General features: G+C 34.6%; 1 pseudogene across 1 annotated transcript; it reads right to left on the bottom strand.

Moving 5' to 3' along the window:
- Positions 1-4,717: 4,717 nt before the first annotated feature.
- Positions 4,718-13,701, bottom strand: LOC145544463 (NKG2-A/NKG2-B type II integral membrane protein-like; annotated as a pseudogene). Its single transcript, XR_014081440.1, has 8 exons — positions 13,666-13,701; positions 11,878-11,994; positions 11,273-11,371; positions 10,400-10,453; positions 9,719-9,869; positions 7,887-7,987; positions 7,430-7,550; positions 4,718-6,907 (listed from the first exon to the last, which is right to left on the bottom strand). The product of XR_014081440.1 is annotated as an NKG2-A/NKG2-B type II integral membrane protein-like (transcript).
- Between the last annotated feature and the right edge of the window lie 276 nt (positions 13,702-13,977).

Genomic DNA, 13,977 nt, shown 5'->3' with positions numbered 1-13,977 from the left:
CATCTTGGCAACTAATATTGATGAGCACGGTTTCCTGAGTTAGTAATGGATAAATAATTCCTTAGCCCCATCTTAGTTGAAGCCTTCTATAATTTAAAAATTAAACAATTCTACCAAAGGGTCATTTCTTCAACAAAGAAATGTTTTCATTGCATTAACTTAGCCCATGCTAAGTTCATTTTTGTTTTGTTTTGTTTAATATCAATCTATTTGCTATAGTGAAACATAAGAGCTTTTCCCTGCTGTGGTATTAACTCATAATTTGTGAATAAATGGCCATGTAAATAGTAACTCTTCTCAAAATCACTCTCAAGTGAAAAATATGCATGACTTACAAGTTAGATGTCTTCAAATTACTATTAGCATTCTAGTTATTTTCCTTGTTTGATTGCTTGTTTGTTTGGCATTTAATCTTAAATTTTCTGCCACAATGGTAATCCCCACATTCATAGAAAAAATGAAATATGCTATTTACAACTTCAAATTCAAATGCACTTTCAATACCAAAGAATACTAGGATTTTGTCAATATCATGAAATGTGGATATTACTTACCCCAGGTACACAAAGAAATAGATCTAGGAATAAGGCAGCACTTTTTCCAGGGAAAATGGGTTATTAGCTGCAGATCTAGGTAGAATCAAAGTCTCTCAAATCACTTTTTAAATGCACTTAATAGCAGTCAGTCAAATTTTAATTTATTTATTTCTTCATTTATTGTTAGTAGATTTATTTACATACACTGGAATAAAAATGCATTGTTTAAACTCTACAATTCTAACATAATCCTCTTGGAGAGTTTGAAAATATCTACTGAAAGCTTGCAATGTTCCTTCTATGGTAGTAGCCAACCTCCTGGAGCCTATTTATATTGGCTTATTTTTTCTCCATTATTATATACAGAATTAATCACATCAAAGCACAGTAGAATATATATATGTACACACACAAATAGGAAACCACTTGTACTTTCATGAAGACTCTATCCTATTTCTTGTTTGAGCTAGTCTTTCTTTGTTAAGGATTTCTGTGTGTCAAGTATGTTGTTTGGCAACAGATATATATATATATATATATATATACATATATACATATATACATATATATATATAGTTTAAAAAATATAAAGCACAGTCCCTACTATCTAATTGTTCAGTCTGTTTATAGACATAAGCATATGGTTTTAAATTAACATGTAATTTGCAATGGTAAACACAATTACTAGGTATTACAGAAGAGATAATTATATATGACAATTTCATAATGGATTACCAGTATCAACTGTGAGGAAATGGTGTTAGGGAGATGTCCTGGATTAGGTGATTTGGAAGGAGTATATTTAAAAACAATATGTCTCATATCGGGCTTCCCTTGTAGCTCAGCTGGTAAAGAATCCGCTTGCAATGCAGGAGACCTGGGTTTGATCCCTGGGTTGGGAAGATGCCCTGGAGAAGGGAAAGGCTACCCACTCCAGGATTCTGGTCTGGAGAATTCCATGGACTACATAGTCCATGGGGTCGCAAAGAGTCAGACATGACTGAGCAACTCTCATACATACATGTTAGATATCAAGTTGAATGGGGCTAAGATACACCAAGAATTGATGATAGAAATGATGAAGACTTAGAAGAAAGAGGCATTAAAATGAATAAAGAGAGCTATGTGTAGTCCAGCATTGTTGGTTTAAGTGAGGTTATGAATATCTGGAGATGGATGGAACATGGAACAGTCTACAATGACAAGAATTGAGTGGGAATCTTTGTCTTACTTACTTTACTGAGTGTGACAATCTCCAGGTTTATCCATGTTGCAGCAAATGATATTATTTCATTCTTTTTGTGGCAGAGTAATCCTCTATTGCATAAATGGACCACATCTTCTCTGTCCATTCATCTGTTAACGGACATTTAGGTTGTTTCCATGTCCTGGCTATTGTATTATAAATAGCATTGCAATGAGCATTGGTGTGTATGTATTGCTTTGAATTAAATTGGGAGATTGAGATTGACATATAACACTACTATATATAAAATAAATAATAACTACTATTTAGTACAGGTGGCTCTACTTAATACTCACTAATGACCTATAAGAGAAACTTACTCTCCTGCCCTCAGTCTTTCCCAGCATCAGGGTCTTTTCCAGTGAGTCGGCTTTTCACATCAGGTGGCTTCCAAAGGATATTCAGCATCAGTCCTGATGCAGCTTCAGCATCAGTCCTTCCAATAAATATTCAGGATTGGTTTCCTTTAAGGATTGACAGGTTTGATTTTCTTGCTGTCCAAGGGACTCTCAAGAGTCTTCTCCAGCTCCACAATTCAAAAGCATCAATTCTTCAGTGCTCAGCCTTCTTTATAGTCCAGCTCTCACATCCGTACATGACTACTGGAAAAACCGTAGTTTGATTGTATGGATCTTTGTCGGAAAAGTGATGCCTTTGCTTTTTAATATGCTATCTAGTTTCATCATAGCTTTTCTTCCATGGAGCAAGAGTCTTAATTTCAGGGCTGCAGTCACCGTCGCAGTGATTTTGGAGCCCAACAAAATAAAGTCTGTCACTGTTTCCATTTTTTCCCATCTATTGGCATGAATTGATTGGACAGTATGCCACGATCTTAGTTTTTTGACTCTTGAATTTTAAGCCAGCGTTTTCACTCTCCTCTTTCACTTTCATCAAGAGGCTCTTTAGTTCCTCTTCACTTTCTGCCATAAGGATGGTGTATCTTCATATCTCAAGTTACTGAAATTTCTCCCAGCAATATTAATTCCAGCTTGAGCTTCATCCAGCCTGGCATTTCACATGATGTACTCTGCATACAAGTTAAATAAGCAGGGTGACAATATATAGCCTTGACATACTCCTTTCCCAATTTGGAACCAGTTTGTTGTTCCATGTCTGGTTCTAATGGTTGCTTCTTGACCTGCATACAGGTTTCTCAGGAGGCAGGACGGGTGCTCTGGTATATCCATCTCTTGAAGAATTTTCCACAGTTTGTTGTGATCAACACAGTCAAATGCTTTAGTGTAGTCAATGAAGCAGAAGTAGATATTTCTTTGGAATTCGCTTGCTTTTTCTATGATCCAGCGGACTTTGGCAATTTGTTCTTTGGTTCCTCTGCCTTTTCTAAATCCAGCTTGAACATCTGGAAGTTTTCGGTTCACATACTGTTGAAATCTAGCTTGAAGGATTTTAAGCGTTAACTTGCTAGCATGTGAAATAAGCGCAATTGTGCGGTAGTTTGAACATTCTTTGGCATTGCTCTTTTTTGAGAATGGGATGAAAACTGACCTTTTCTAGTCCTGTTGGCCACTGCTGAATTTACTGGCATATTGATTGCAGCACTTCACAGCATCATCTTTTAGGATTTGAAATAGATGAACTGCAATTTCATCACCTCCACTAGTTTTGTTCATAGCAATGCTCCCTAAGGCCCACTTGACTTCACATTCCAGGATGTCTGACTCTAGGTGAGTGATTACACCATCATGGTTGTCTGGGTTATTAAGATCTATTGAGTACAGTTCTTCTGTGTATTCTTGCCACCTCTTCTTAATATATTCTGCTTCTGTTAAGTTCATACCATTTCTGTCCTTTATTGTGCCTATCTTTGCATGAAATGTTCCCTTGGTATCTCTAGTTTTTTTAAAGGAATCTCTAGTGTTTCCCATTCTATTGTTTTCCTCTATTTCTTTGCATTGTTCACTTAAGAAGGCTTTCTTATCTCTCCTTGCTATTCTTTGGAACTCTGCATTCAGATGAGTATATCTTTCTTTTTCTCCTTTGCCTTTCTCTTCTCTTCTTTTCTCAGCTATTTGTAAGGCCTCCTTAGACAATCATTTTGCATTTCTTTTTCTTGGGTTTGATTTTGATCACCACCTCCTGTACAATGTTATGAACCTCCATCCATAGTTCTTCAGGCATTCTATCAGATCTAATCCCTTGAAACTATTTGTCACTTCCATTGTATAATCATAAGGAATTTGATTTAGTTAATACCTGAATGGCCTAGTGGTTTTTCCTACTTTCTTTAAGTCTGAATTTTGCAATAAGGAGTTCATGATTTGATGAGTGTGAAGCGAGAATTGACAAAGTCAGATTTTCACGCTGTACATAAACAATATGATCTGTTCAGAGGATGAAACATTTGTTATAAATGGAGGTATGATGAAAAAACCTTAAAACAAACCTAATACTTGAAGATGAAATATTGAAATATTGTCCCCCTAATATAGGAAGGACAAATATAGGATCTTTACTGTACCTTCTATTCAGTATTGGAAATAAAGCCCTGACCTGTAAAAATAAGTAAAAAAAAATTGTACCTGGAGGGAAGAAATGAAGTGTGATTGTTTATAGATGCAATAGATTTTTATATAAAAAATCAAGAGCAATATGTATTCAAAATGACAGAATTAATATATAAAATCAGGGATGTCATTGGACTTAAGGTCAAACTGTAAATCTCATTGTATTTCTGTTTGCAACAGCAAAATTACTAAAAATTTAAAAAATAAAGATGCCATTTACAAAAACATGATTAGGAAATACCTATATTTTTGTAAGATTTCAATATGGAAAAATATAAAATACAAGGGAGAAATGAAAGAAAACCTAATTCTTGAAAGGATAAAGCATGATATGGACTAGAAGAGTAAATATTGTAAATATGACTCTCTTTACAAAATATTTTAAGGATTAAATGCAGTCCCAAGCATAATTTCAGTTTTTAAAATAGCTTTATTGTGGTACAATTTACACAGCAAAAATTCATCTAGTTAAAATGTATAAAACAGTGATTTTAAATATATTTACAATTTACAGCCATCACCATTATAAAAATCTAGTAAGTATTCATCATTGATCAGTTATCAGTCATTTCCTGTTCCCATCTCCAACACAGCTCTTGGTAATCACTAATCTGCTTTTGGTGCCTGTTCTTCTATTTTTGATATTTCATGTAAATGGATTCACACACCATGTGATCATTTAGAAAGTTTGATTGTCGTAAACATGTTGAGCAAAAAAAGTCAGACACCAAAGGAATGATGTCTGTACTTTTTGGTGTGCATATTATATTTCAACTGTTTTTGAAAAAACTTTTATGATTAGAAAAAGGAATGTAATTTGCCGGGAGCCAGCCCACGAGATCCCACCCATGACAGTGTCATGAGGAGAAGGACTGATTGAGCACGGCTTCTCAGGCCTCAGGGATTCTCGGAAGGCTGCCTCAGCGCTCATCTTAAAGATGATGTCTGTCTTTCTGATGTTTGCTACAATAGACCTCTTCTTATTTTCTATGACTTAGGTAAAAGGCCTTTTCCTGATTCTTTTCCAATATAGATCAATCTAAAACCTCAATCGACAAGGCCCCTAAAAAACGGTGGCACCCTGATGGGATTGTCTAGGATATGGAGTATATTAATCTAAATTCTTCTTGCTGGCATACTGGTTTACTTAATAAATATACCTGTGCCTTTGGAGCTAATGTGCATGACTATTCCTTAACAATAAACAGCATTGAGAGCCTAACACACAAAAGCCCCAATAGGTACAGAGCTCTTCATAGGAAAAAGGCTTGTTAGGAAATATAAGAAATATTGTTTTATGAAACTGTTACTTAGTCTATATTTACTCACTATGTTTTTGCTCTTAACGTATTTAGCCTGCGTAATGAAAGTATAATAGTTAAAAACTTATAGAAATAAAAGTTTAGCTTTAATACAAATTATAAGACGATTGTTAATTTAGCTGGTGATTTTTGCTAAGAACTGACCTTTGTACTATATTGTTTCAGCTTGCTGTACCATGGCTTTATAGGACCACATTCCTTTTTGTTGGGCTCAAGGTGTAAGATAGATTATAGAAAAACAGGTTTTATTTTAAGACTTTCTGTTGACAAATGCATTCTTTGTCATAATCTGCTGTGCCTGATACAAAAGTGTTTTGGCTGATCAACCCTTAGAAAAACAGGTTTTGCTTTAAAGCTTTCTGTTAATGAATTCTTTCTTTGTCATAATCCGCTGTGCCTATATTCTTTAAAAAATACAACTAAAGATATAAAAGCTGTCTTAAAAAACAATAAAGTCGGAAGACACTTGGAAAACACCGAGACTCGCTGTGTCTTCTCATTCGCATCGCCGACGCCATCCTTCCTGAGGGAACCCTGGACCAGCTGGAGCTGGACTCTGGCAGTAATTCACTTTAAACTTTATGCAGTCATAATATTATTTCTATCATATTAAAAAACAGAGACATTACTTTGCTGACAAAGGTCCATCTAGTCAAAGCATTGGTTTTTCCACTATTCATTTATGGATGTGAGAGTTGGACTATAAAGAAAGCTGAGCACCGAAGAATTAATGCTTTTGAACTGTGGTATTGGAGAAGACTATTGAGAGTCCCTTGTATTGCAAGGAGATCCAACTAGTCCATCCTAAAGGAAATCAGTCCTGAATATTCATTGAATATTCACTGATGCTGAAGCTGAAACTCCGATACTTTGGCCACCTGCTGTGAAGAACGGACTCATTTGAAAAGATCCTGATGCTGGGAAAGATTGAAGTCAGGAGGAGACAGGAATGACAGAGGATGAGATGGTTAGATGGCATCACCGACTCAATGGACATGAGTTTAAGTAAACTTCAGGACCTGGTGATGGACAGGGAGGCCTGGCATGTTGCAGTCCATGGGGTTGCAAAGAGTTAGACATGGCTGAGCGACTGAACTGAACTGAATATTATTTCCCTTTCACAAGAGCTAAAGTTACCCAACAGCAACCAAACTCACATTTTAAGTCTCAAGCTTGTGCTTGCAAGTATACATATTTGGGAATTCACAATCATCTGACTTTATGTCCCCCCAGAATAGCACGGCACAGTTTCTTTTCTCAGTTGATAAGTCTGACATCCTGTAATGGAAAACATTGCATAATTCTGTTATGACATACAAGGACAGCTCATGAAGTTATAGCATTTCTGTATAACTGTAATAGAAAGATATTTGGAAGTGGGTAATGGTGTTTTAATATAATTGCTATAAGAGTTTGTTATTAGGAAAATGGGCTACTGAGTAGCTCATTTTTTTTATATTTCTATCAGTCATTTTCTATCCCCACCTCCCCACAGCTCTTGGTCATCACTAATCTGCTTCTGGTCTCCCTTTTCTTATTTTTGATATTTCATGTAAATGGTCCTATACACCATGCAATCCTTTAGAAAGCTTGATTGCCATTAATATATTATTAAGCAAAAAAAGTCAGACACCAAAGGAATGATATCTGTACTTTCTGGTGTGCATATTAAATTTCAATAATTAAAAAAAAACCTTCCATTATTAGAAAAAAGAAAATAATGCATTTTGAAATTTATGCAATCATACTATAATTTCCATTTCATAAGAGATGAAGTTACCCAACAGCAGCCAAACTTACTTTTTAATTCTCAAGCTTGTGCATGCAAGTATACTTATTTGGGAATTCACAATCATCTGATTTTATGTCCCCTGAGGATAGCATGGCACAGTTTCTGTTCTCAGGTGATAAGTCTAATATCCTGTAATGGAAAGCATTGCATAATTCTGTTATGATATATGAGGACAGCTCATGAAGTTATAACATTTCTAGATAACAGTATACAAAATATACAAAATATAAAGATATTTTGAAAGTGTGTAATGGTGTTTTTAACATAATTTCAGGAAGAGTTTGTTATTAGGAAAATGGAATACTGAGTATCCCATTTTTTAACATTTCTATCAACATTTTATTAACTTTCAACATCTTCCTTCATTATTGTGTAATTCAACCAAAACAAATGTTTTAATAATATTCTTAAAATATATTTTTTACTGTGTTCCTTCTCTATATAGTATTGTTTTTAAAAACTTACTGTAGTTTGCAAGTTGAGCCATTTTGCCACATCCACGGATGACCATGGCCTTCACGAAAGACTGGAATCCATGACATAATTGATAGGGACTTCAGAAATTTCTACACAAAAGTATTTTCATTTAATCACTATGAAAGATTTTACTAATTCTTAAAATGCAAATAGTGTACTCTTTCATAGGATCCTGAGTTTTCTGAACAAGATAAGTGTTAAAATCTAATGTAACACTAAAAATACAAAGGTGAAACTTTCAATATTTGTCAAAGCATGAACCAATGTCTGTACTTTTGATTAAAAATAAACTCAAACATTTATGTTTATCAGTTTCATTGCTTTTCTTACATTAATAAGGAGAAGTCTGATTCATGCAGTTTAATTGCTACCCACAGTTTCAAATTAAACATAGCAATGTTTTAAATGTTTTCAGATTCTGTGACATTTGTTTTTCTGGATACTGTGATTATATCACTGGATTTCGCTACTATTTTTCTCAGAGTTTCAGCTTTAGAAGGAAATTAAGGGATTGAAATTGAGAAAATAAGTGACACGAAAGACAAAGTTCTGATTTTCTGGGACCCACACCGTTCTTTGCCTAGATAAGCCCCAAATCAATCTTTTTTCTGTTGTGCTGGAATCCAGTGGACAAGACAAAGGATCAGAGACTCATTTCTCTCTGCTCCTCCCTGCTAAGTACAACTGTAAACACGGGAACTACTGAAAGACACAAGAACGGAGAACTCTGAAAGGTGGAAAGAGAAGGGTGACGTGGTTGGAGACTTAACAGCAGCTTGACTCATCTGTAATCTCTCATCATTTCTCCAGGATGAGACAACGAGGTGAGGTTAGGGAACAACAATTAGGGGCATCTTATATCTTCCCCAAAAGAAGAAAATGACCTAGATCTGCTAAATGACTTACTCAGCCTAGCTGTAGGAGGTGGCACAGGTAAGCCATTCCATTTTTCCCGTGTGTTGAGGGGAATCCTGTCGACAATATCGCATGAGCCTTATAAAGTGTCCATCAGGACGCCTGCTAATAAGGAGCAGTTAGAGGAAGTTCTTCTCCTGCCTCTACAAAGAGAACTAGAGTTGGAAGGCAGGGATGGAGGTGGAGCCAGCAAAGAGGATCCCATGACTAAAAGTTCTGAACCTAGGAAGCCTCTTTTCCCTGAGGGCATAAGATTCCATCTCCACTCAGAGACATTGAATAGAATGGATTTTAAATGTTATATTTACATAATGAACAATGGAAATTAAAAAATTCCACATAAATGCAAGAATATGGATGAATTACAAAACTAGTACATGTAGGGTGCAGAGACTGAACGAAGAATGCATATAGTTTGATTCTGTGTACATGAAAAGCAAAACATGCAAAGAGATTCTATAACCTCAAAAGTCATGACAGTGGGTAAATAAGGAGGACACAGAATGATGAGAAATTACAGAGAATAGGCTGCTGGAAAGTTGAAACTTCTAGTCCATGATATGATGTGTAATTACATGGTTCTATTTATTTCGTGATCTATATGAAAATTTATGATATGTATACTTTGCTTGATATATGGTAAGATTAAATAGCACAGTTTATCTTAGAATATAATAGCACTTGGAGAAGCATGGTTTTCAGTGAAAAGCAAATGAAAATAATTAACCATGCATTAATAGGATAAAAATATAAATATAATATCATAAATTTGTATTCCATTGTTTATGAAATAATAGGCCTTAAATAAACTGCAAATACAAACAAAAACACAAGTGAATTGTAATAAATATAATATTGACTGAATCAAGCCTTTAACAAAGTGTTGGAAACATTTGATATCTTACCATTTCTTCTTCATTATCTATATAAAGCAGAGTAGAGTTCCTAGAAGCACAGGCTGTCAAACTCCCATTCCACGTTTTTTCTTCAAAAGTAATATAATAGCAGTTGTTGGAATATTTAAACCAGTCTTTTGACAACGACCATAATGGCCTTCTGAGGAAAGATTGTGAATTACTAGCCAAAAAATACTTGAATTTTATAAAATAAAAGAAACTACATATATGCATAGATATAAACATTTATATGTATATACATGTTTATACAACATATCTATGCACCCTCAAGGCTGGTACATATTAAACAAACCAACACATACATTCACAGAAAGGGTCAGTCTCTCATAACCCAATTTATGTCTCCGTATAAAGCAAACACACAGAAATACACACTCTTTACATGTCCTGGGGATCAAGAAATGAAACCTCTATTTTAGAATAGCAAACTTATTTTTCTTTTATCATATTATAGCAGAAGGAAATTAGAACCAGTTTTCAACAGTGCACATGGTGATCATACTGTGGCACAGACAGAAGCATTCTCCTATAATCATTACTTATAAATATTTGTTGTTCCATTTTACAATTTATGTTCTACCTCATAATCTATTCTTATTTTCATTAGCCTAAGACAGAGACAAAATACCAACTGTATTTTGGTAAAATCTGATTAAAATCATTATGTACCTTTCTGGAGCCTTGTTATCCGAGAGGAGATATTCTGTTCCCGTATAACAGTAGCTACAAAATTAATCATTATAAAAGTTAATATTGCTCTAAATAAACCATAATGATTTTAGTTTCTGAGTCTAAAATTTGGTTAATTGTTTAGGATTAGAATAATCTAAACTAAAACTGACTTTACCAAGAAAAATCAATTAAGCAATGAAGATTTGGTGGAAAAAAGTGTTTCAAAACCCAAAAGGCACAGATGCCACCACCTCTTACAGTATTTGGTTTAACCAATCTCAAGAATTAATTTGTGTTTCTCAATAAGGTCTTTCAGCTTCCTAAAGCCTGTGTTTGAGTTATGAAGTTAGAAAAACATATATATACATGTAAACCTATATACAAATATATACATATATATATATAATATTCTCTAGAATCATTGTGTTATTTATACTTTGGACAACCTGAGAATAGCTATTCCACATTTAGGCTGAATGCACATATTAAAATAAGAGTTTTATTTCATCACATGATTTTTGAGAGGCACTGCTGCTGCTTCTGCTGCTAAGTCACTTCAGTCGTGTCCGACTCTGTGCGACCTCATAGACGGCAGACCACGAGGCTCCCCCATCCCTGGGATTCTCCAGGCAAGAACATTGAAGTGGGTTGCCATTTCCTCCTCCAATGCATGAAAGTGAAAAGTGAAAGTGAAGTCGCTCAGTCGTGTCTGATTCTTCGCTACCCCATGGATTGCAGCCTACCAGGCTCCTCCGTCCATGGGATTTCCAGGCAAGAGTACTGGAGTGAGGTGCCATCGTCTTCTCCGTTGAGAGCCACTGATGATCATTAAAGTGAAAAGTTCAATCACAATTTCAAAAATTGACTTACGTGAAATGAAAGTTATCATTCTCACTACAGTATACATCAAGACAAAACAGATGATTCCCAGGATCACAGCAACAAACTTCTCTCGAGGTGACAATAAATCTGCAGGGAGAGAAAAGGAAACACTGAGAAAGGAGCAATGGAGACAGTTGTTCTAGAAGAACAAAGATCCCACATCCGTGAGAATTCAAAGACATCAACTTGGACCCCAAATCCATCTGAAACATTGTAATCCTCCTCTCAGAATATATACATTTTCAGCAAATATAACACTTCATAAGTTGTAGATCAAAGACTACAAATTACAACAATGCTAGAATAGATAGGTTCCTCTGTCCATGGGATTTGCCAAGGATCCAACCCGCGTCTCTTGCATTGGCAGGTGGATTCTTTATCACGAAGCCACCCGGAAGCTCACACTAGAGTACTGTATTTCAAACTCAAGCTCTGATCCTCATAAATAAAAAGTATGTGAGCTATTAAATTCTCATACTTGCACTGGTAGCTCCGGTCATTCCACTGAGGATAGCGAGAAGCATTTTGAAATTTTAATTCCATGTAGGTTTTCTCCCGCTCAGTGACTAAAATGGAACTTTGCGCGCTCTTACCTCTCATTTGCTGTTTCCTGGAGTCCTTAGCCAGATTTGGTTCTGGGTAGTTTCTCGTTTGATTGTTCATCTCCTCAGCTGTGCAATGTCAAGGATGGCACTCGATGAAAACTGTACCTAGGTAGTTAATAAATGGTGTATAAAATCACAAGAAGCCTAGAGTGGGTGGTGTGACAGCACTCATTTTGCAGTCAAGCAAGGTACATGTTTGGGTCTCACTTCCACAGAGTGTTAGTAAGTGTTTCAAGACAGACTAAGTTTTAAAAATAATATTCTATGTTTGAAATAATGCTATTCATCGTTGGAACAATGAAATTAATAAATTGGTGAAAAACAAAGCTCATAGAGAATAATATCCTTATCAACTTACAGTTAATTTGCAAAGAAACATTTTAAAACTGTTACAGTAACTCAGTTGAAATTAAAATGCCATACTGGAAAAAATAGATGCACCAATGTACCAATTTTTATGATAACTTTAAAACCCATTAACAGTTAAAGATTGAGCCTTCTAAAGAAGAGAGAATTATAGTATTGGCATATGAAATATTTCCTGCACTAAACTACTTTAGTTACTGGTATCATTTATTAAAAGAAAATGAAGTGCTATCAAATATTATTTTTATTTTATTTTGATTGACTGCAAGTTCTTCGAAATCAGAAATTTAGAGAAACATTTTGCATGTTAAAAATGTTACATGACATATTAAAATATCCAAAGCTTAGTAAACAATAAAAAGAAAATAATACTAAAAAGATTTTAAAATAAATACTTATTTTACAAAAGTAATTAGCAATTGATAATGGCTGAGATATGAAATCATAAAATGATAAAGTGTCGGTCATTTATGGAAGAGCGATACTGACCAAAACTTTCAGAAAAATCCTATAGGTGTCAAATCAATGAAGGTAGCTTTAGTTGTATCAGCAATTACATGTCAGATAATGCACATTGATAATTCTGTCACTGGAGTCAGTAGTTAGTGAGAACTAGAATTATTTTTGGCTTTGAAATGTACAATGTGTGACCTTTAAAAATTATTCAGCATATAGAAACTAGTTTGCAAATCTAAAATGATAATAAAATATGTATTATATAGATCATATAAAAGTCATTTTAAATTTTGCATTTTATTTATTATTTTAACATAATTGCCATAATGCCATTCATATCAGTCAGAAAAATGTAACATAATTTCTTAGACAGGATCTCTGTGTCTGTGTCATTTATCTTTTTTATTCAACGTTTTGTTCAAGGTTTTAAAAAACATTTGGTTGTTTATAATTGGATTTAAATTAGGATTTTACTGAAGCTACATCAGTCTTATTTTTATTAAAACTCAACTGCTTTTATTCTATCTAGATTTATGAAGAATTACACTGGCCCTTCACAATTTCATGAATCCCCTTTAAGAATCTATTCTTAAAAGCTGAGTGAAATGTTTAATGACATATATATTTGTCATCTATTGATGACAAAATACAGCAGTAACTGTTCCTTGTCATGGTGCTTATGAGATTTCACTTTAAATTGCATTGATTTAGAAACTCATTTACACATGTATATATGCACTTGAATAATAAACAGGTAAGAATTTGAATATTTTACAAAATCCTCCATAATATTTCATATTTTATGCTTACATAATTCTCAGAATTATTCAAATAAATCTACCAATATACCCTTAATTTGGCTACATATCAATTGTCCCTAAATTGAACCATAGCTAGGCATGGGTAATCTCCTACCAAATGAGATGAGGAATTAGGAAGGAGAGAGACACATACCTTCTGTAGTCCAGAGTCCTGCCACCTCTTGTGGGTGATCAAGTTACAGTAGTAAACAGTATTTGTGGTCTTCACAGACTGCCCTGTGAAGGCCCACAGTGGAGCAATAGTGGAAAAGGTAGATTTCTCATCAATGTGTGACAAAGTTTAAGCAGGAAATTCTTACACTTGAGTATTTTGAAGACAGTTTATCTTATGACACAGCGCCAGAATATAGGAGACTTTGGGTATGTAGTGTGTCATTTAGTTTGTCCTTTGGCAAGTGCCTCTGAGAAGTTTTTTTTTATTTTCTAGAAGATACTGGGGACTCTG

This window comes from Giraffa tippelskirchi, chromosome 4, assembly GCF_054371585.1.
Source record: "Giraffa tippelskirchi isolate mGirTip1 chromosome 4, T2T-mGirTip1v1.2.pri, whole genome shotgun sequence".
In the NCBI taxonomy this organism is placed as follows: Eukaryota; Metazoa; Chordata; class Mammalia; order Artiodactyla; family Giraffidae; genus Giraffa; species Giraffa tippelskirchi.
Note: the sequence above shows the minus strand (reverse complement) of the source record. Positions and strands in the feature narration are given on the sequence as shown.